General features: G+C 35.7%; 1 long non-coding RNA gene across 1 annotated transcript in view; it reads left to right on the top strand.

Annotated features, from left to right (window-relative positions):
- Nucleotides 1–25,237, top strand: part of LOC122356209 — a 32,768-nt gene that overhangs the window by 4,354 nt on the left and 3,177 nt on the right. Inside the window, exon 2 of the long non-coding RNA XR_006252294.1 lies at nt 21,656–21,885. This is a non-coding gene — a long non-coding RNA (uncharacterized LOC122356209). The remainder of the gene's footprint in view (nt 1–21,655; nt 21,886–25,237) is intronic.

The raw sequence follows: 25,237 nt of genomic DNA, 5'->3' as shown, positions 1-25,237 counted from the left end.
GTCAGGAGGGATTAATGGCGAGGGCGGGACTCCCCGTTTTCTCATTGTCACGGCCCCCAGCCGCTCTGTATTTTTATCCCAGCCGAGCTAAGCTCCTGTTTCCTCATGCCCTGATTCTCCGAGACGAGCTGTGAGGGGAACATGTAAATAATGCATCAGGGGAACTGAAGGCAGCACTGTCGGCCATGATGAGGCGTTCAGCCAACACGCTAGACAAAATAGACCACGTTTTTGTGCTGATTTCTATGCCGTATTGTTTGTTTGATGATATGAACCTAAAAAAAGCACACCAAGAACGATAAGTGTTACGATAAATACAGGATTCTGTTTATTACGAGCGCATACTGTAGTCATGTCATCTTCAAATTAGATGGATTTTCATTGGTCATCGTATGATGGGGAGTGTTTTCAAATAGACCTTTTTTATGTTGTTAACATGATGTTGGGGACTGTTATTTAGACTATACCTGTTAGCTAGTAATGCTGCCTTTGCATGTTGGAGTTATCCTAAATATAAAAATATGAGTTCCTAGTCAGACATTGGACATTAACAGCATTCTTAGTCGTATGTACTACTTGGAAACTCAAGTTTAAGAGTTGGGAAACTTTAGAAGCGGCGTATAAACGAGCTAAAATGGCTCAGAATGCCTTAGCAACTGCATAGCAGTGCCATGGCAACCACCCAGAACATCATAGCAACACTATAAAAAGGGCATAGAAAAATGCTGATACCCCTCATAATATAGCAATGCCTTAGCAACCACCCACAACACCCTAGTAACCAATAGTAGTAGAAGCATGTTAAAACCACTCAAAATATCTTGGCAATCGCATAGCGACACCCTAGCAACCACTCACAACACTATAAAAAGGGCATAGAAAAATACTGATACCCCTCGTAATATAGCAACTGCATAGCAATGCCTTGGCAACCATCCACAACACCCTAGTAACCAATAGTAATAGAAACGTTAAAACCACTAAAAATAGCAATTGCGTAGCAATACCCTGGCAACCCCTTAGAAGAATTTGCACAGAAATATAAAACTGTAGCAAGCACTTACACCATGATAATCACCCACAGCAACCTAGGAACTGTAGTACATAGAAACATGCTAAAACTGCTTAGAATATCTTAGCGATCGCATAGCAACACCCTGGCAACCACTATAGAAACTTTATAGAAAAATGTGAAAGCTGTTTGGAATGCCTTAACGACTGCACAGCAACGCCATGGCAACCACCCCCAACACCTTAGCAACTATGGAAACAGTACATAAACCTATAGCAACACCCTGACAACCACTCACAACACTTTAGAAACTGCACAGAAACACCATAAGAACTGGATAGCAACACCTTGACAACCACCCACAACACTCTAGGATCTATAGTACATAGAACCTTAAATAAACTGCTGAGGATACGGTAGCAACCACCCCCAACATTTTTGGAGGTGCACAGAAACATGCCAAAATCCCTCACAACACCTTAAGAACTGCATAGCAACACCTTGGCAACCTACAGTACATAGAAATATGCTGAAACCGCTCATAATACCATATCAAAAACATAGCAACACCCTGAAAACTATTCATAACACGTTAGAAACTACATAGAGACATGCCAAAATCCCTGGCAACACCTTACCATCCACATAGCAATACCTTGGCAACCAGCCACAACACACTAGAAACTACAGGACACAGACACATGCTATAAAATGCTGGGAACGTCAAAGCAACACGATGGCAGCCACCTACAACCCAGTTTTCACATTTTCTTGCAAAACCGCAGAAACGGTGTCATCGTCAAATGTTTGTTTATCTGGGCTCGCCCGCTGTAAGGGGGACAACTGCAGAAACGGTTTGGATCGGATTCTGGGAACATGATTCGAGCAATTTTTTCCTTCTCGAAGCGGCAGAAGGATAAAGCCGGCGTCAACAATGAGGTCAGTCTTCCCGCGCGGGGACGAGAGCGTGTGATCGTTAGCGCTGAGTAGTCTCAGATTGCGAGCGATCACAGAGACACACAACACCGCTGAACGCATGAATGGGTGATCTGTTGGCGAATGAATGCGGTGCTGTGTGGAGAGCGTCCAATCCCCGCCCGCCGCCGGGCTGCCGATCGATGCGCGCGCACTCGTTAACCCGTTACGCAATTATTGGACACATTTCGGGCTCGCGGGTTCCAGATTCAAGATGGCGGAACGCGCTGAACCCAAAACCCCGGCGAGAGTGCATGAAAGCTGCTCCCAAAGGAAGGATAAAATGGCTTGAAACTGAAAATGGATGCTGGCCTCGTGTTACACGTGCAGCTTTGTCATATGTTTTTTTGAGAACAGAAATGGGATTGTGTCTTTATGAAAAAAGCGTTTAATTGAATCCGATGTGCACTTTTAGCACCCTTCATATCTTAGATATTATCTGCAAACACTTGAAAATATATAAAGCTAATTAAATAAGGTGAAATCAGAGTGCTCAAGTTTGTGCTTAAGTGTATTTGCAATGTCAACAGTTTTTCTTTAAAGTACATTACTTGCGGTCTTGACTCACAAAAAGGAAACATTTAAAGTACTTGATTTATATTAAAGGTATGTTTGTTTTTACATTTAATGTAGATATGTTTTGAGTGAACCAAATCTTAACAAATATGCATTACAGATTCACTTAAGTATGCTTAAACTTACTTAAGTGAATCTGTAATGCATATTATGCTTAATGAGGCAACTTAGAGTACACTTTCATGAATGTTTCTTAACACACTTAAGTAGATTTTAAAAAGTACAATTCATTTTTAATAATTTGCTTTAGTTATTCTGATGCTTGCTGACTAACATACCAAACGTAAGCTTATTTTAAATATAGTTTCATTTACTATGACATTTGATATATTTTACATTTCATCTTCAACGTGAGCTACTAACGCATGCATATTTAAGTGCACTTTAGCCATATTTCAAGGCACGGTTATGAAAGTACTCGTTCCACCAATAAACCAAAATTGCATTTCATTTTAATATAACAAATAATATATTTAATTGCAAATAGCATGCAATTTTAAGTGTCAGAGAACATTAGATACAGTTCACGCTTATGTTTTGAAACTGTATAATTAACATAAACGCTCTGCAAAAGGGATTTCTTCACCTTTTGATGGGTTCTGAACGATTGCTTCTATACTGAAGGGTCACAGCCTGTAAGTATAGAGAAAGCCAACCCACGTCTTTTTGCAAATGCACGGATCTGTTCACGTCTCCCACACGCTTCCAAAGCCGCCTGGAAAGTGCACGCTTTGCTCCTCGCGTATATCTGCTTTATTCAGAGACATCAAGGGACGGATCTCACAGCGGCGGCCCACACGTTGACCCCCGAGGTCGCTCGATCACGTCTGACCCCCTCAACAGCTGCGGCAGACTTCACATTACAGCGCTGGTGTCGTGAATGATGAAGGAGCGGCTCTCCTCGGAAGGAAAACCTGCCGAAAATGTGCTCGAGGTGCAAGATGCAGATGACGTTTCTGCATCGGATTCGGAGAAGTGTGGCGTTGCATCGAGGGATGCTCTGCAGTGAATGGGTGCCGTCATAATAAGCATAATAAGCATTTTGGCCTGAAGCAACATTCTCATGTTAATGACTGATTTGTTTCTTACAAACGAGCAGCTTTTAGCTTCTCCCGATGTTAACTGATGGACTGGAGCGCTGTGGATTATTGTGATTTGTTTTTATCAGACTCTCATTCTGACGGCACCCATTCACCGCAGAGCGTCCGTCGGTGAGCAAGTGATGAAATCCTCCAAATCTGACTTTTCTTGTCGAGTAGTCTCTTTTAGCGAATTTTAATTTTTTGGGGGTGAACTATTTCTTTGAAGTCAACATGAAGTCATGCTCACAACCCAGTGGCACCTATCGACGAATCGCAGACAAACCAGGAATATGTATATATAAAAAAAAAACGCTGATTTTATGGTGACCTTAACAATGCATGCATCGCCTAAATATTTGTCGCGAGGTTTACTGCAATTATTTATTTGCAGTATAGTTTGAAGCAGGTTCTCAAATCAAACAAGCATTGCAAGAAGACCGGTTTTCCATGTGTTTCGGTTGTGTTGCAGAAGCATATTAAAACCTTTCACCCAGAGGGGTTTTGTACATCAGTGAACCTTTGATGTATATTTCTCTTTAGGCCGAGGGACAGCGGGCAGCTTTCCAAACAGCTTATCTTTCTTTGTGGTCCAAGACATGCAAAAATAAACAAGCACATAAAATCAGTTGGAGGGCTTATTGTGTTTTCGAAGTCATAAAGTTGTTTTCGGCACACACTTTCTACTTCAAATGTGCAACTTTATGTTTGGGGTTTTTTTCTTTTTAGTCTAAAACTAATTTCGAAACACGAGTTCAAAGATGGCTGTTTTCTAAAAGCTTTACTTCTGCTAACCCAACCTCATCTTTTCTACTCAGTTTTTCTTTTTCATTCATTCTTCCGTTTTTGTTTTTTTTTTTTTTACATTTGTTTCGTATGAAACTGACGAAATCTTAATCTTGCTTGAGAATTTTCCAGAAGTGAAACCTGAAGTTTGACTTCCTGAAGATGAAATGTTTTGTAGTATTTGCAGTGGCTCTGTTCCTAAACCTAGAGCTGCTGTCTACCGTTTACATTAGTAGCTCCCTTCTAAGGCGGCATTCTCATAAGTGACCGATATGGAACTTTCTGTGTAGGTGCATCATACAAATAAAGTCTTAAAGAGACGGTGCACTCCAAATTAAAATTGTCATTGTTTTGTTTTTTGACAGTAGTTTTATTTTGCACATATAGATTTTTATTTATATATATATTTATATATATATATATATATATATATATATATATATATATATATATATATATATATATATATATATATATATTATTGTATTATATATATATATATATATATATTTATTGTATTATTTTATATATATATAATTATATATATATATATATATATATATATATATATATATATATATATATATATATATATATATATATATATAATTGTATTATTTGTTTATATATATTTATTATTATTTATTATTATTATTATTTTTTTTTTTAAAGATGTATAGTTTTTCTTAAATGTATACATGCATAGGTTTGTATTTATACACATGTATTCGATGTATATTTATTATATTAACAAAAACATTTATTTTGGATGCGATTAATCCAGATTCATCGTTTAGACTTGCAACTATCCACTTTTCACCTACTAAAATCTACTTTAGAAAGTTTTATGTCTCGTCCAGATTAAAATGGCCCTACACTGTATGTTTTAGGACAGAGCCACATACAGTGCGCCATTATTTCATAATTAATTTTTGTTGGGTTTTTTTTCTTCTATGAAATGCATTATCTCTATTATTTCTGTTCTGAATGCGTCCAGCCCTTCTGTGAGATGTAAATGCATGCAATGATCAAGAACATCTCGGTTATTGGATGAACATTCTCCTAAGTAGGCCATTATATAGAGGAAGGGCACCGATGCAGCTCTGAGTCACGCTAATCTGATGTGCAGAAAATGACCTGCACAAATTGGGTTAAAACGGGCCTGTTTGGAAATGCTCTCTCGTTGTTGTAACGGGATACGCGTGTCTGAGAAGTAGACCTGGCAGTGCACCCCTCAGCTTCCCGTCTTGAAACCTTACGCTCCTCTTATGAGCAATTAAATTAATCCAGAGGAGACAACTTTAGTGTTGTGAAGGAAGTGGCTGAACTTTGCAGGGAGGCTAACTCGATTGCTATCGATTTTGAACGGCTTCGTCTGAAGGATTTCGTCCATCAGCGCGTCTTGTTAGGCGCGGAGGCCGGAGGAGGGAAGCGATGATGTCATTTCCTTTGAGATGAGGCCTGTGGGATGACATCATCTGTTGTTTCTGAGCTCCTAACGGTTGAGGTTTTTCTATTGCGTTGCATGAAAACTCGACGTCCTTGAGGGCACTTACTCTGTCTGTTAACTTCATAACGAACCTTATGGCTGTTTTAAACCTGAAATGCGTCTGATGGAAAATAAAAGCAAAAGAACTGGCAATATTTGCTCAGAAAAGCTTGTTAAAGTTCTCCGGCTTTTGATTGGTGTAACATGCATAATAACTTTCTGACTTGTATGTTGTATGTTGCGTTATGTTGAACCTTTGCTAGGAAATCTACATTTACACTAGCTAATATTGTATTGTTTTTGCACCGATTCGAGTTCGGATTACTTACTGACTTTCATTAAGGTTTCTTTTGATTCAGAAACTAAGGAGAACATATATACAGGTCATATTTCACCATAAAATCAAAACAAATTCATTATGAGTGTGTGCATTGTAACATCTTTTAATGACAGTCAAGTATTAAATCTTCACTATTATTAAAATTATTAATATTTTTAAATGAGCAATTACTAAATTTAAGGTAAAAATTAAAGTTAGTAAATGTTTGTATATATATATATATATATATATATATATATATATATATATAAATATATATATAAATTTTATTTTATTTTTTCTGTTTTAGCTTTAATGGAAAATAAAGTATTATTAATAATAACATAAATGGATAATGATTGGTTCAGTAGTATTTCATCTTTAATTTAATTTCATCATTGCAACATTTCTAGTTTTTAGTTTTTTTTTTTTGCTGTAATAGCAGATTTTATTTAATTTTTACTGTATTGCAAAAAAAACTAAACGGTAATTTAAAAGTTGCTATATACTAAAAGTAGGTAAAGGCAGTACATTAGCTGTATCGACAGTATATGCGTTTTAGTATTTTTGAGAGAAAGCAATCTTAATTTTTATTTCTTTTAAATAGGTTTAATTTTATACGAAATCTTTCATTTGCTTTGCGGCGTGTTTATTATTGACGGCTTCGCAGAGATCCCTCGATCCGTCTGATCTCCGAGCGTGTTCAGTACATTAGCGTCCGTCCCCGGCTAATCTTGGTCAAATACTCCACATGCTCTGGCTTCTCGACTCTGGTGGGGAATCAGCTCGGGTCTCTCCGGGTTCTGGGGCCTGTAATGATTACATTAGAGGAGTCTGACAGACAGTCTGGGCCGGTCGACTCTCCCCGAGCGAAGGTAGGCTTTGGGATATGAATAATGGATGCGCTGAAGTAGAAGCAGAAAGACGTGGGCTGACTCTTGAACACACAGTGCCCTCCGTTGGGAAGGGTGAAAGTGTCTTATGTGGAAAAATCGCTCTTGTGTTGAAGTGTTTATCGCAGCTGCTGTTAGGGAGTCTATAGCTAATCACCCGCTCCTTCTAAGAGACGTTATTCAGAGCCGTTTTTAGGCCAGAAACATGAATACAAATGCGTTTGCAACCAGATTGTAATAGCTTCCTTCAAATAAGATTAGCGAAATATCATGTTTGTGTATAGATCTCTTCATTCACAATAGCCCTTTGATGCTAATAGTGTCCCTGTAATAAATGATTTTTGAAAATTGAGGTTTATGCATCATCTGGAAGCTGAATAAAGAAGCTTTGTTTGTGCTGCATTATAAAAAAGCTAAAAAGCGCTATTTTTTCTATATTAGTTAACAATAACAGACTTGACTCGCTAGGATTTTAACTGTATTTAAATTTTACTATATTGCAATAAACATTACTCGCTTTTATTTATGTTTTTTATCATATCAATCATTCAAGTCCTTGCACGCAGAGTACATGTTTTTTTTGTTCGTTCTTATCAACATGCTTGTTATGGATGAGAAATTGCAAAAACTGATGACAGACGAAAGTTTCAGACCCGACGTGAGGTGAGGTTGTATTTTTATTGTAACATGCAAAAAATTTGGACCGTGTTCAATGACCTTTACTTAATTTTTTCCTCACATACTAGGATGCTCTTTTAACACACCTTTATTTTTGTGGAAAAATGAAATGCCCCTGTTCAAATGTTAGGGCCAGTTATATTACTTTTGTATATATTTTTTGTATATATATTATTTTTTACGGTTTAAAAAAGATTTTTACTTTAAGGCAGAATGCATTAAATTGATTTTAAGTGTTTTCTGGCCTCAAACAATGAAAATTAAAATGTATAATTGACAGTTATCATAGGGAAATAACAATAAGCAAAAAAAAAAAAAAATCCAGCTTTTACAGTAAAAATTATAATAATATTATAATAATAATAAAATTATAATAAATCTCAAGACTTTCTTTACTGGAGCTTCTTATTTTTACTGTATTACAATAAAAATAACTTTAAAATTCTTTCTAAGAAATTCAAGATTCTTTCTTTTTTAAAAAAAAGTAATACTTTTATTCAGCAGGTGTGCATTAAAATGCAATGATATCTGTGATCTTACAGTAGATTTTGTACAGTAGACAATTGTTTAAATAATCCTGAAAGGTAAAATGTTTTTCACGGTTTCGTCAGCACAACGGTTTTCAAGATTGTTTGTCAGAAGTGTTTCAGTATGTTGGAATATTTCTGAACGATCGTGTGACGCTGAAGACTGGAGGCATGATGCTGAAAATCCAGCTTCGACCACAGAAATAAATTGCATTCGAACAGATATCCGCATAGAGAACGGTTATTTAAAATAGTAATAATATTTCACAATTTTTACTGTATTTGTGATCAAATAATCGCAGCCTTGGTGAGCGTAGTGACCCGCAGCGGTCGTGTCAGACATCACACGTCAGTAGATTTCGTGAATTGTTGATTATGTTAAAGGTGCGTTTGCGTAATCGCTTCCACCTTGAACTGACTTCGTATTTTACTGTTATTGTGTTGCCAGCGCTGATCTTTCCACACAAACCGGCACAAAGCCGCATTCCACCATTCCATGTTTGTGAATTCCGTTGTCATGGCAACCGGGCTAAATGTGGCCACTGGCACCACGTTGCCAAGTAACAGCTGAGTTATGAGCAGGGATGAGGCAGACGTGAAGGATGTGTGAAGGGTTTCTGCAAAGCGGCAGCGTCTCTTACGCGCATGAGAGGCAGATAAAAACGCTCCTTGGGCGCGAGACGTGTCTGAGATGCTGGATTGGCAGCGGGAATGTCTTTTATGTTTGTCCCGGTGAATGTTTGTGATGTTTGCGTAGAGCGCTCGAATCCCCCGGTGACTTTATTCACTGCGGATAACACTTACAAAACAAAACACCGTAAGAGCTGTAGTGAAGCTGTAGTGATGCCAGACAGGTTTAATTAGAATCAACATTCATACAACATTCATATATAATGTAATATAATATATAAAAAAAAATAAATAAATATATATATATATATATATATATATATATATATATATATATATATATATATATATATATATATATATATATTAGTTTTAATTTACTCTTTATATATTTTTTCATACCAAATTTTAATATTTTAGTATTTATATCTTCTGCTATTATTTAAAAAAAAAAAAAGATTAATTAATGACGTGACGTTATAGGCAGTGCTATTTTGCAATTATGTACTAGTTTAGAATTACGTAATGTTTTTAAATGGCTTTTATTTTGATGCTTTCTTCTTTTATTTTAATTTTAGTTTGTCGTTTTTCTTTTGTGTTTTACTAAAAGTCTTTCTATCTTTTAGTTTTAGTTCAGTTTAAAATGCTAAGAATTTTTGCTAAATGCAGAGACCGTTTAATTTCTAAAACTTAAGTTTAGGTTTTTAATTTAATGTTTTATTTTTTTTGTGTGTGTGTGTGTGTGTGTGTGTGTGTATGTGTTTGTTCGTACTTCAGTCTTCAAATTAACAAAAAATCTTATATTTTAACAATAACAGTGCTGTCAAAAACAACTGCCACTGTTATAAATATTTAAAATAATCTGTTTGCCTGTAGCTTGCTTCTGTTTGCAAAAATTAATCTACAATATTATGTTGAAATCAATAGTTGTTTTTCCATCAAAATGATGTCACTCATTGGAGGATGATGGGATTTGGGTTTAAGGGATTTGATCGAAAACTTCATATTAAAAGAAAATTCTGTTGCTCTTATATTTTATCCTATATATTGTATACGCATGATGGAGACATGAGAATGTAGAAGTGAAAATGAGATGTTTGCACCAAACCAAAGCAGAAGAGCTTATTTTCTGAAGCAGTGGAGATGTTTGCGTACATGCTTTCTCTTTCAGATGAGATATTTCTGTTTGATGTGTGTAGAATCTGTCGATTTTATATGATGAGGTTTTTGCTTCGAGGGGAATTTCAAACACCCTTTGCATTATTGCAAAAATAGTTTTAGCTTGGGAAAACACCTGCGAGACTTGAGTCAGATGATGAAATGCACATGGGACTGCGCATGGTTTCATAATCGCTCGCTCTCTCTCTGTGTGTGTGTGTGTGTGTGTGTGTGTGTGTGTGACCTCATAAGAGGCGAGCTGCCCAGAAATTCATAGCTGACTCATTTCGCTGTGACCGTTTATCTTCTCTGAAGAGAAATCCGCTTCTCAGCTCGACAGTGAACAGGGAATGTCCGTCTTTTGAATGTCTGCAGATTGAGAGTAAATGTCAGGCTGCTTGACAGAAACGCCATGGACTAAAGATTTTCTGAAGTAAATACGAATGGTGCAAAACACTCCATGATTTGCATTCAGCCTGCAGTTCAGTGTTCTGAGTGCTTTCTAGGCCTTAATATTTTGAATTGGCTTTTGTTCTATTTGTTTAGTTTTATGTGCTTTTCTCATTTGTGTGTTTAAAATATTTATGTATTTCAATTTCAATTATTTTGGTGTTAGGAATTTTACTAATTCAATTGAAACGTATTTTGGTTAGCTGCAAAGGAAGCATTTCTATTATAACTAAATATATATGAAATGTTGCTAAGGGTATTTGAGAGGTTTCTAGGGTGTTACTAGGGTGTTCTGGTATTCTAGATTGTTCTGAGGAGTTTTGATGTTTCTAGGGTGTATCTGAAGGGTGTTCTGAGGTATTTGAGAGGTTACTGTGGTGTTGCTAAGGTGTTTGAGAGGTTTCTAGGGTGTTCTGGGATGTTATCGGTGTTGAGAGGTTTCTAGGGTGTTACTAGGGTATTCTGGCTTGTTGCTGAGCAGGTTTAATGTTTCTAGGGTGTTGCTAAGGGTTTTTGAGAGGTTTCTAGGGTGTTACTAGGGTATTCTGGGTTGTTGCTGAGTGGGTCTGAGGTTTCTAGGGTGTTCTGGAATGTTGCTAAGGGTATTTGAGAGATTACTGTGGTGTTGCTAAGGTGTTTGAGAGGTTTCTAGGGTGTTCTGGGATGTTGTTATTGGTGTTGAGAGGTTTCTAGGGTGTTACTAGGGTATTCTGGCTTGTTGCTGAGCAGGTTTAATGTTTCTAGGGTGTTGCTAGGGGTTTTTGAGAGGTTTCTAGGGTGTTACTAGGGTATTCTGGGTTGTTGCTGAGTGGGTCTGAGGTTTCTAGGGTGTTCTGGGATGTTGCTAAGGGTGTTTGAGAGGTTTCTAGGGTGTTACTAGGGTATTCTGGGTTGTTGCTGAGGTATTTGAGAGATTACTGTGGGTGTTGCTAAGGTGTTTGAGAGGTTTCTAGGGTATTCTGGGTATGTTGCTGAGTGTGAGCTGAGGTTTCTAGGGTGTTCTGGGATGTTGCTAAGGTGTTTGAGGGTTCTAGGGTGTTACTAGGGTATTCTGGGATGTTGCTGAGTGGGTCTGAGGTTTCTCTAGGGTGTTCTGGGATGTTGCTAAGGTGTTTGAGAGGTTTCTAGGGTGTTACTAGGGTATTCTGGGTTGTTCTGAGGGTGTTCTGGGATGTTGCTAATGGTATTTAAGAGATTACTGTGGTGTTGCTAAGGTGTTTGAGAGGTTTCTAGGGTGTTCTGGGATGTTGCTAAGACTGTTCGAGAGGTTTCTAGGGTGTCGCTACGATGTACTTTTGAGCTCAGAGAAGAGCTGAATAATGGCATCCACAGTGACCTTGTTTATCTCGCTCAGTGTACCGACCCTGGATAAGAGAAGAACACAATATAAGCCTTTACAAGCCTTTCCACCTAAACTCACACTGATTCAAGGTCTCTATGGAGGATGGCTCAGGCTGAATGAACTACAACACTTAAAGCAGTAAACCACAAGAGAGCATGTTACTGGAATATTAATACAGTATACATATTTTACTACGCTATATATACAGTATATATATTTATATTTTGATATATATATATATATATATATATATATATATATATATATATATATATATATATATATATATATATATATATATTATATTATTATAATACTTAGTATTGTAAGACTAAAATGTAACTTATTTTGGGAAATATGTACTAATGCTATGATTGTTTTTAATATCTGTAATCATTTTGATTGTTACTGAATTTGTTCAATACTAACATCAAATGTCTTAATTAAATTAAAAGTAAAATATGAAAATGGCTCACAAAGCTGGCTAAATGGCAATTTGTTCCAGAGTGATCAAATTGGTTTTATTGTTTAAGTAATACTAAACTATTATCGAACGACAAAGTTATATTATTAAAATATTTACACATTTATAACAACTACATTTTTTTTAAATTATTTGAATCTGGCTTGTTGCCGAGCTTTGAGGTTTCTAGGGTGTTCTGAAGGTGTTTGAGAGGATTCTATGGTGTTGCTAAGGTATTCTAAAATGTTGCTAAGGGTGTTTGAGAGGTTTCTAAAGTGTTACTAGGGTATTCTGGCTTGTTGCTGAGCGGTTTTGATGTTTCTAGTGTGTTCTGGGATGTTGCTAATGGTGTTCGAGAGGTTACTAGGGTGTTGCTAAGGTATTCTAAAATGTTGCTAAGGGTGTTCGAGAGGTTTCTAAAGTGTTACTATGGTATTCTGGCTTGTTCCTGAGCGATTTTGATGTATCTAGGGTATTCTGGGATGTTGCTGCTAAGGGTGTTCGAGAGGTTTCTAGGTTGTCGCTACGATGCACTTTTAAGCTCAGAGAAGAGCTGAATAATGGTTTAGTTTAGTAAATAATACTTAACTATTATTGAATGACTAACTTGTATTAAATATTTACACATTTATAACAACTACATATTATATAATTATTTGATTCTGGCTTGTTGCCGAGCTTTGAGGTTTCTAGGGTGTTCTGGGATGTTGCTAAGGGTGTTTGAGAGGTTACTAGGGTGTTGCTAAGGTATTCCGAGATGTTGCTAAGGTTATTTGAGAGCTTTCTAAAGTGTTACTAGGGTATTCTGGCTTGTTGCTGAGCGATTTTGATGTTTCTAGGGTGTTCTGGGATGTTGCCAAGGGTGTTTGAGAGGTTTTTATGGTGTTGCTAAGGTATTCTGAGATGTTGCTAAGGGTATTTGAGAGGTTTCTAGGGTGTTGCTAAGGGTGTTTGAGAGGTTTCTAAAGTGTTACTAGGGTATTCTGGCTTGTTGGTGAGCGGTTTTGATGTTTCTAGGGTGTTCTGGGATGTTGCTGAAGATGTTTGGGAGGTTTCTATGGTGTTGCTAAGGGTGCTCGAGAGGTTTCTAGGGTGTTCTGGGATGTTGCTAAGGGTGTTCGAGAGGTTTCTAGGGTGTTCTGGGATGTTGCTAAGGGTGTTCGAGAGGTTTCTAGGTTGTCGCTACGATGCACTTTTAAGCTCAGAGAAGAGCTGAATAATGGTTTTAGTTTAGTAAATAATACTTAACTATTATTGAATGACTAACTTATATTATTAAAATTAACAACTACTACGCATTTAATTAATTTGATCTTTATACGCGGGACTTTCATTAGAGATGGTTAATTTATATTTTGATTTCACATTGACCGAATGGGATTGTAGTATTTATGACAAAACAACAAATGTATTTGACTTATTATTATGCAACGCATCGCTTGCTCGCCGTTATAACAAACGATTAAATCCCGTGTGGAATAAAAGGATTTCACGAGCCGTCTTTGTTTCTCACAGAAAGAAGGCTGGTTTAGTGCTGGGATTCAGCTCTACAGAGACGCAACAACAACAACAACAATGAAAGAAGTAAAATAGAGACGTGGATGTGTGGTGGGCTTTATATAACCGCAGTTGCCGTTGGCGATTGTGCAATGCGGCGCTGCAGTCGCTGCTGATGTAAACAGAGCCGGCTCATGATTCCAGGAGACTCCAGCCATGAGCTTTGATGCAGATGGCCTACTTTCATAAATCAGCGGCGAGTGGGAGGGGGAGCAGAACAAGGCTCAAATTGATGTTTCCAGCACAGCTGCAGGCATCAGCTGACTTCGCCGGCTCCCTTCCCCCCGCGTTTATCTGCTTAAACTGTGACCTTTCTGTTCCCGATCGCGCCCGCTCCTCCTCCGTCAGGCCATCCAGATCCGCCTCATGCCAACTCCGGCTCGGGTTCTGCTGATACAGTGACCGTTATTTACTTTCACTTCCTGTTTCCTCTCTATCTGCGTGCAGCCATCAGCAGTGTTTATTCCTCCGCTGCGGTACTTTGGCATTCACAGAAAGTGAAGACGGAGAGTTTGTTAACCCTTCTTCTCCCTTCGTTGATTCGATACGTCAGTATTTCATAGTCGTGCTTCGGTACATTTGATATAATCTGCATGTTCGAGGTTCTCTGATGCAGGGTTCATTAAACAGGTCACGCTAAAAAAAAAAACTACCTGAAATACAAATTAATAAAATACTTGACATTTAAAGAGACGTGAACATTTTAAAAAAGAAAACAGTCAATAAAACATTCATTTTAAAAAAAAAAAAAAAAAAAAAAAAAAAAAAGTTTTCATTTTAAATCTGAACAAAAATGACATTAATTTATATTAATTTTATTTTATTTTTCAATTTAGCTCCATTTTGATTAGTGCAATGAATTGCATCTAAAAAAATTGGTTCACATTATATATGCTTACATTGTAGAATTATTGTGTGTGTATATATATATATATATATATATATATATATATATATATATATATATATATATATATATATATATATATATATATATATAAACAAATATATATATACACACACATTTTATATATATATATATATATATATATATATATATATATATATATATATATATATATATATATATATATATATATATATATATACAGTATATATATATATATATATATATATATATATATATATATATTTATATATATATTTATATATATTTATATTTATGTATGTATATTTTTATGTGTGTGGGCATGCATTTGTTTGTATTTTATGATGATAAATATATGCATGTTAATGGATGTAAATATAAACAAATATTACGGGAACCATTTCGTAGTACCCGAACTAATTGATGTTCGCAAAATGATGGTTCCAGGAACTAAATGAACCACTAAAAAGACCCTAATAAAACATTTCTCATTTTTAAGTACACACTAAAAAAACTCTTTAAATACAAATTAATAAAAGTACTTGACATATATAATATGAGACATTAAAGTAAGTAGTACATATAAGTAGCCCTATAGTCATTTTATTTTATTTTATTTTATTTTATTTTATTTTTTTATTTTAATTCAATTTAATACAATGCAATGCAATACAGGCCTTCACAGTTTTTATTTTTAATCAAATAAATGCAGCCTTGCTGAGCAGAAACATTAATCTAAATCTCACAGTATAGTGTTTGTATTAATTTAATCAATGTTTCAAACTCTGTCGATGCAGTTCTGTATCTTAGTTGAATAGGCTTTCCCAGCCTCCTGTTAAAATCCCTTCGAGTAGACCGTTTCTTCACGACGTGATCGAACCAAACAAATACCAGCATGGCATCTCTATTTATTCATTTTTGGGCAGCTCATCCAGTATTGTTCTGAGCGCAGCCCTCTCTTCTGCTCTCATCCCGTCTCTCTTTAGTGGGCCTGTGTGTGGAGTTTCAACGCTTTAACTTCTCCATTGATCTCATCGACGCACGCCGAGCTCTTGAGATGAGTCTCTCCTCGGGCTTCAGCTGATTCAGGCTCTGTTTCCACGTAGCTGGTGAACGGCTGGATCAGTGGAAATGCTGAATGAGTGTTTTTGCTCGGGCAAGACGGGGATGTTTCCCCAAATCAAGGAGAGGTGTATGAGCCGCTAGAAATCATTTCCATATTAAAGAGCAAAGCAGCGAGCGTGCAGGAAGCGATCAGACTCGCACGCGCTACATGTTATAAACCATAAGATGAGTTTCATTAAAGCGGAGTCACATACAGGCATTCGGTGTCTATTTTTAGACGGCCTGCATGTTTCCTTCTTCTCGTTGCGTACTTTACAAAAGCGAACGCTTTCCTCGGTTTCCCCTTGATAATGAAAGTGAAAGTGGGTTCGTGGTTTTAAAGAAGTTAAAGCTGCTTTATTTATATTTCGGATTAAAAATCATCACGAAGTTCGCAGTTTTTTTGTTGTTGGGCTGATGTGCTAAAACAAATAAAAATGAATAAAAACTGTATATACATATCTTATAAAATGACATGTACAAAAACACAATAAAATGACTAAAAATATAATGTTTTTTTTATTTTTTAAATGTAATCATAATCGCACTAAAATAGTGGTGATGTGGTGATTTGTGATATTTAAACGGGTAAACAAATTTATATTGTTTTTATATTGAACTGCACGATTTGGACAAAAATATTATGTTGATGATTTTTGTCATTTTACATTTGTAATTTATTTATTTATTTTTAAATAAAAATAAGTTTGCTGTTTTTATAGGGCTGTGCTGTTCTGTGATGTTCTATATCAATATGACTAATATATATATATGATAATATTATATTAATTATAGAGAAAAATATTATTCAAATAATAGTTCGAGATATTACTATTTTTAATATTTGATATTATATTTTTTTTATTTGATTTGATATTTTAATATTTTAATTAAAATGCAGTAATAGTAATAAATGTATGTATAATATTTTTGTCAACTTATTCTTACTCAATAATAGTTGTAGTAATTTCTTTTATACATTAAAATTGTTTTAATATTTTACTGTAAAATCAAGTGTTAAGAACTACTACTAATAAAATTATTATTATTATTATTATTATTATTATTATTTTTTTATTTTTTTTTTTTTATTTTACAGTACAACTGTATAGTCACAATACTAATATTTATGGTCGTCTTAATGTCTTCATTTAAAGCTACTTTGGAAGATGCTGGGCCTTTTGCTTTTCGTGAATTTCCACAGTGAAGCTAATTTGATTTAAACCATAGTTTATTAAGCAATTTTATTACTATGAATTGTGTGTTTACCTCAGTGCTGCCAAAGGGGAAAAATCGTACTGTCTGAAGTTTGTTTATAGCTGTGGTGGTTTCTAGTATGGAGGAGGGGAGAGATCGCAGCTCGCAGGCCGAATGTCAACCTCATGACTAACCTAAAGCCATATTTCCATTCAGCTGGTTTAGACTCAGAATGGAAATGAGAGACTTCCCCTTTAAGACGCCAGCCGCAGGGTTATGAGGTCAGGAGAAGGTGTTCGCGATATGAGTCATCAGTCATCCTGTGTGTGTGACTCATGGATGAAGTAAACACACACACACACACACACACATATATAATCAGCTATATGATTCTGCAGCGATGCATGCTGGCTTTCTCTTGTCATGCTTTGAATCGATTGGGCTGCTCACTAGACTGAATGGAAATGCGGCTGGAGGGGGAAATGTGTGTTTGTATGAGTGGGCAGCACTCATGGGAGCACAGATGGGAGAGGTCTGACGTGTTGCCAGCGGTCACTAACCCCTGCCGCGGTACGGAGCATGCTCAGTGAGGCCCGCTCGGGCGACGACCGACTTCTGGTAAACGCCACAAAACACCGCCCCTCTCTTCGTCTCTTCGCCCCTTCTATCCTGAATGCAAATATCCATATTATAAGCGCTCCTGTTCTTTCAAAACACGTTTGGGTCAGTTGCGCACGTGTACGCGGAGTCTGAAATGAGCCGTTGCCGTGGCGACACGGAATGCTGCGCTCAAAAAGATTCCAGAGTTTGGTGGAATTCCGTGGTTACCATGACGCTAACCTTTTGTTTAGAGTCCGTCTTGTTTACACAAACCAAACTCTGCTCGAAATGGCTATTAGCGTGGAAATTATGCAGGAAAGCATGATATTTAGTCATGTTTTCTAAACAAGTGATCTCATTTCCTGAGAGCGCATCGGTGGACGCCCACCCAAGTGTTTTTGCTAACACTTTATTCCATTAATTTTGCCACTACATGTCAACTAGAAGTCATTTTTTATTCTAACTATAAACCTACCCTTAGTAGGCATGTAGTTACAAATTAATGTGAATTACAAAGTTACAAAGTTACTTATGTGTAGTGGAATATTTAAAGTGGATTATCAAAACATACAAGTGTATTTTTTTTCTATAGGGAGGTTTCATTCAAGAGTCACTAACCATGAACCAAACCAGTATGAACATGGGTTTGGATCAAAACAAGTACTTGGTTGAAAACTGTACTTAACATTTTTAATGAGGGAAAGAACTACAATCCCATGAAGCACTGCAAATGATGTAATCGAACGAAAAATCGCAGAGAGAGATAAAACTATTGATATCAAAGAAGAAACTAAAAAAAATGCATTTTAAAGAATTTAAATGCAGCTCTGTCAAAAATTATGTAATGCACCATTGTTAAAAAATAATGAGCTAACTATTGATTTAACGAAAGCATATTCAACCGATTTAACCATCTCTAAGATCGTGTCTCTAATGGTTTATGAGTTTTTGTTCAAAATCGTTTCCCCTATAAAGCAAATGAATGGGATCCATCTGTAGCGCTCTCTTTCTTTCTTTAGGGTTTTGGGGTTCGTTCAAATTCGTCACCCTAACTATTATTATTAACTATTAATATTAGTAGTGATATCTGAGTTTATCGGCTGACTAGCTAGTAAATAAAAATGCATATAAATAGTACACCAAATAAAAACAAAAACTTGTGGCATTGATGAGCAAAAATGGACTTTGGCATGGATATACTGCGCAGTCTTCATCTACAACATTTGTGCACATCTACATATATTTGGCCTCTACCTCACGACCCTAACACTCCAAGTCCATTTCCGCGTATAAATACAGCGGGTTTTCGTTTTTTTTGCTGTGCTATTTATACATACGTTTGTTCGATCGGGTAGAAAGGTTAACACGCAACCAGCCAACAGATGCTAATGTTCCCGTTAAATTATAAAAAGTGAATATTAGGGAAATGTTACGGTTACTGAGCGTTCAGTGACCTTTAAAAGCGTCTCCGAAATAAAACCTTATAAGTTTGAAGTCATTAGTAAATACTAGGTAACTTCCGTTAATGTTAAAGATGGTTTGTTCGTGACCTTGAGAGAACCTCGCCGGATCATCCCGAGAACGGTTTCCAGGGCAAACGGGATATTCAGGGTTAACACTTTACACCAACCATAAGCGCAGGTTTTCTAGGTCAGCTGTGTTTGGGGGTGCAGGGTGTCTCCCACCGTCTCCACACGTACTTCCACTGCTTTTATCAGATTCCCAGACTATTCCCGTCTAGCACCAGTTGAGCTGATGGGAATATTAATCTGCATGCGGCGCCGAGAGAAATGATGACTCTCTCTCAGTTCATCTCCTTTCGAGCTCCAGTTGAGATCTCCAAAGTGTCTCTTCAATCGGTATCTCAGACGTTTCTCATCAGATTTCCTCGCGTTCGTTCAATCGATGGATGTTCTCATTGATTGAGAACCACTGACTCGTGTGTGTGTGTGTGTGTGTGTGTGTGTGTGTGTGTGTGTGTGTTTTTGTTCTCCTGGTTTGTCATTTCGGGAGAACAGAGTTAAATACGTGTCTGTTGAATCGTTTCTTTATTGCAAACATGCTTGCCTTTTGTTTATGTTCTGTTTCAACAGCCACTGAAACCCTTTGGCGGTTTGTTTGTGTGTGTGTGTGTGTGTGTGTGTGTGTGTGTGTGTGTGTGTGTGAGGGGGAGGGGAATGTGCTGCTTTGAATGTTTGAGCGATAACAAAGCGATGCTTCCATGAGGTCATGTGTTGCTGACAGGGCCTGTGGTTTAACTGGGTGGGGATTTTTCTTTTGGACTTCCCTTAATGTGCTCATATATCCACTGCTGGCCCAGTTTTTCTGGCTCTCTCACTTTCTCACTTTCACAGTAACTGTAAAAGCTGCGGTTAAGCTACAACCATGAGGCTGTACTGAGACATGCGTGCCGCCCATAAAAACGTCCATTTATCAGAGACGAAACCGCACAGATAAACGGCATACGAATACAAGACATGACAAATGTGCACCGTTTTTATATACGCAGACAAATATGTATTTATAGGCCAATCTAGCGCGTCGTCATGACAGAATTACAATTTTATTAAAAGCATTTTTACACACAGAAAAAATGTAAATGGCATTCAGCACTGATTTTTACAGCATGCATGAATAAAGCGAACTGTGTGTATTAATATATAAATATACACAGTAAACACAAATCATGTAAATAACAGTTAATTTTGGATGCATTAATTAATCGATTTGACAGGACAAAAATAAATAGCGTCTACATACAGGGGTATTTATTTAGTTTAGAAATAAACTAAAACAACTGATATGTTATTAAATTATGCAAATTTAGCAACTTGTTTATTTAGTACTGACCTGAATAAGATATTTCACATACAATACGTTTAGAAAATAATAGATGAATTTATAAAAATGACCCCGTTCAAAAGTTTTCAAACCTTAATAGTACTGTATTGTGACCTGAATTATCCACAGCTTTTTTTTTCTACTGATAGCTTTTATTTACTGTTTTTGTTTACTTTTAATAAATAAGTTTATTTACATTTTTATGTAAAAAAATGAATAAATAATAATATATATATATATATATATATATATATATATATATATATATATATATATATATATATATTATATATATTATTATTATTATTTATGCATATATATATATTATATATATATTATATTTATATATATATATATATATATATATATATATATATATATATATATATAAATATATATTTTTTTTTTTTTTTTTTTTTTGGGAACCAAATTAGGCCTTATCTACACACTAGAATATCATAGAAATCAGCTCTTCCTCATGAACTGTTACAGCTTCTGTTTTTTTGGGGGTTTTTTTTGTTTACTGATAGGCCTAGTTGTTCTTGAGGTCTCTTCTTTGTCCTGAACAGTTGAACCGCCTGCTATTCTTTTGGCGTTCCAGCATTTTTGTGCATTCAAACCATTCTGAATTTGAAGATCAGGGTAAATTTAACTTTATTTTGTCTTCCGGGAAACATGCAACAATCTTCTGTAGCCTATAAAGGGCGCTGATGAATTAAAAAAAGACACGTTTAGGCAAAATTAGAAAAATCTTCATTCTGTTCAAAAGTTTTCAACCCCTTGGTGATCGAGCCTATGACGATGCAGGCTCTGAAGTGGCTGTGTGAACTTCAGTGATGTTCAGGAATGATTCTTGTCTGTCATCATTGTTGTCTCTGTCAGCGTCTTCCTGCACATTTCACCCACGTTGCAGTTTAACAACTTCCTCATGACGAGAGCTGCAGGGTTGTTATGGTGGTTGGGATGTTTTACTACTGTATACTCTGTATGCTATTGTTTGTGCTTCCGTACATCCACACACACACACACACACACACACACACACCACTCGCTCATATACGATTCACTTTATCATTTCCCTCTCCCGCAGAGATCAAGATAAGCCACCGTCCTACACAAAAAGTGCATGTGGGTCGCATGAATAATGGATACGCGGCTTGAACTCCCGCTGAACTCCAGCTTTGTCAAGTGGAGATCTACAGCAAACCTGCACGCCCATTCCACATATCCTGCGCCGTGCTGATGTGGCCGTTCATTCATCCGTTCGGAGCGGCTGTCCCGGCTCTGGGTGCGGCCGATCGGCTGACACACTCAAACAAGGTACGCTTTGTTCAACCCTGTGGCCTTTGTGGTCGCGTAAGTCTAATGAGGTTAGATAAACCATCTACACTGACCTGAGACCTGGGAGAAAGGTGACTGGGGTTAATGTGTAACGCTCCTGGATGCTGCAGGTTTACGGGTTCTTCGACTTCGACCTGTGAAACCGGTTTTTAGATATATAGGGCCGCTTTTGCTAAACGGGGCAAATTTGCGCAAGAGCATAGACGGGCGTGGAATTTTTTGCGGATGATTTACTAACCAGGCGCAACGTCTCTTTTACATCACGACCAACACAATATACCAAGCGCTATATTCATTTGAGTACTCTTGGCCCGTAACTTGTGCGTCTGAAAGGAAAACTCAAATGCATATTCAATAAATTCAGGTGCAGAAATAACTGTGTCCACGCCTTTTCAGCGCTAATTTGATATTGTGAGTCTTAAAACCGAACAGTACAATTTTAAAGGCAAAACTGGCCCATAATATTTACGAATAAATAATGTTTAGATTAATAAATGCTAATGCCAATATTACTAAATAAATAGAAAACTGTAAATATTATTATTTTGTGATGTATTTATGTATTAAAGTTTTAAAAAAATCTACTAATAAACAAGAATAATGATTAATTTAATAAATAAAATAAACGTGTATGTGTGTGTGTGTATATATATATATATATATATATATATATATATATATATATATATATAATAAAATATAAAATAAAAAATAATATTATTTTATATATATATATATATATATATATATATATATATATATATATATATATATATATATATATATATATATATATATATATATATATTTTTTTTTTTTTTTTTTTTTTAACACACATTTTTATATATATATATATATATTTATTTATTTTTTTATTTATTAATGTCAATAATATGATATCATATTATATTAATAACAAATTAGGCCCTATCTACACACTAGAACTCCCTTATGAACTGTTGCAGCTTAAGAATCACGTGAATCAGATGTTTAGGTTATATAACTTAGCTTTGTTGTTATGGAGAACTTTGTAAGCGAACATGTGAGCTAGTGTGGACTCGTAAAGTTAACAGGAAGTACATTTAGACCTTGAACTGTTGCCTGTATCTTGACGCAAACGAGTCACCGTTAAGAGCAGAACAAAGTGTTTAATGCCACGAGTCCAGACCTGCACTGCCCTTCAGAATCAGACTCTGGCCGCATATCATCATCATCGTCATCATCATCATCATCATAAAAAAATGTAATTTATACGCATTATTTCTCCAGTCTTCAGTGTCACACAAGATCCTTCAGATAATTATCAATCAATCATTTTTATTTATATAGCGCTTTTAACTGCACAGGTTGTATCAAAGCACTAATTATGCTGTTTGCTGTTTGAGAAACACTTCTGATTATTATCAGAAGAAAAAAGTGCTGCTTCATATTTTTGTTTTGCGCCACATTTTATTTTGGGGTATGTAAATGATATACACCGGTAGTGTGGCGGCGTGCTGTTATGTTTAACGTTTTATTGGTGGCAGTAGTTTTGATTATTGCTGTGAGCAATCTGATCGTGATTGCACTGATTTTATGATGTCAAACCTTAATAACAAGATCATATTTTAGTCAGATAGATCAAAATGTATTATTGCACACAGTTGCTAAGCATTTAAGTTAGTTTTTTTATGTAATATGTCTGTGTACTGTGTATATGTGTGTGTGTGTGTGTGTATATATATGTGTGTATATATATATATATATATATATGTGTGTGTGTGTGTATATATGTGTGTATATATATATATATGTGTATATATATATATATATATATATATATATATATATATATATATATATATATATATATATATATATATATATGTATATATATGTATATATATACAGTATATATATTATCAAAATATATATATGTGTGTATTGTTATAATAATTTTTTTACTTATATATTAAATGTACATTTAAGATCCATACATTTTTTTATATATATATATATATATATATATATATATATATATATATATATATATATATATACACACACATATGCAGTATACATTTTGTAAATATTTATAAATATTATAAATATAATTTTATTATAAATTTATATTTATAAATATATTGTAAATATTTATTTAAGATATAATTTATATATATTTATATAAACGTATATTTGAAAATATTTATAAATATTTATTTTTATTATAATTTTTTTACATATATATATTTATATATAAATATAAGACATATTTATATATATATATATACCTGCATGTGTGCATACATAATACATGCATACATAATCAATAAACGCACACATTATATATACACAAACCTATTTTGGATGCAATTAATTACGTTTCATCACCTGCCCTAGTTTCAATGAATCATAAATAAAAAAGTGATTTTAAAGAATATGCACTTAGGGAGTGTTTCTTTGCAAGCACACTTCTGAATGTTTGTTTGTAACATTCTAAATGGCTCCTTAGCGACGCCCTAGCAACGGTTTAAAAAATGCTTAGTGTTCTATTTTTGCGTTTTCCATCAATTTTTCGGCCTTCATCATTTTTTTTTAACTGCACTACGCACTTAGGGAGGACCAAGCAAGCCAATAGTCTGTTATCATAATCTTGATGACTTTTTGATTGCGTTAGGAAATGCCTCTGATCTTTAGTTCACAGTGTTTGGACCAGAAGTCCAAAGTCTGTCTGTCTGAGATCACATTTGGCGTTTCACTCAAGACGTGTATTACCAGCTCTTAAGTCACCGTCTGATAACCCCGCTAAAGCGGGTTAACGCTAGTTAGAGCGCTAGCATGGGTAATGACAGCCATGGCTGCAGATGAAAGCTCCCAGAGAGAGATTACTCAGACACATCGTAACGTTCCCTTTCAAGTGTCTCGCTCGATTTCGTCCTGTCACTCGCCTCTGAGAGAAATCTGCTTGGAAAAAAATCCGCGCTTTGAAGTCGGCGAGCGAGTGGCCCGCAGCTAACAGCCACATCCGGCGCGCCGAGGGCCGCTCTGACACGTCTTCCTCTCTGCTTCGTGTCGTTGGTAAGTGGCCGGGCGTGACACTGATTTCCTGAGAGAGAGTTCACGCTCACTTATATCAGCCAGGATGACGGGAAATGACTTTGATACTCTGCTGCACAGGAATGCAATAAGTCATAAAGATGACGACGTGGAATATTATACGATTTGTGACCCGCGGCTCAAATAACATGTTCTGAGTATGCCTTTCCCAATGAGTTATGAAATCGGTATTTGTCTTTTTGACTTTTTATGCAAACGTCAAAGGAGCTTTCCGTTTAATAATGCAATAAACATT

This window comes from Puntigrus tetrazona, chromosome 13, assembly GCF_018831695.1.
Source record: "Puntigrus tetrazona isolate hp1 chromosome 13, ASM1883169v1, whole genome shotgun sequence".
Classification (NCBI taxonomy): Eukaryota; Metazoa; Chordata; class Actinopteri; order Cypriniformes; family Cyprinidae; genus Puntigrus; species Puntigrus tetrazona.
The sequence above is the reverse complement of the archived record's forward strand: the minus strand, read 5'-3'. Positions and strand labels throughout refer to the sequence as shown.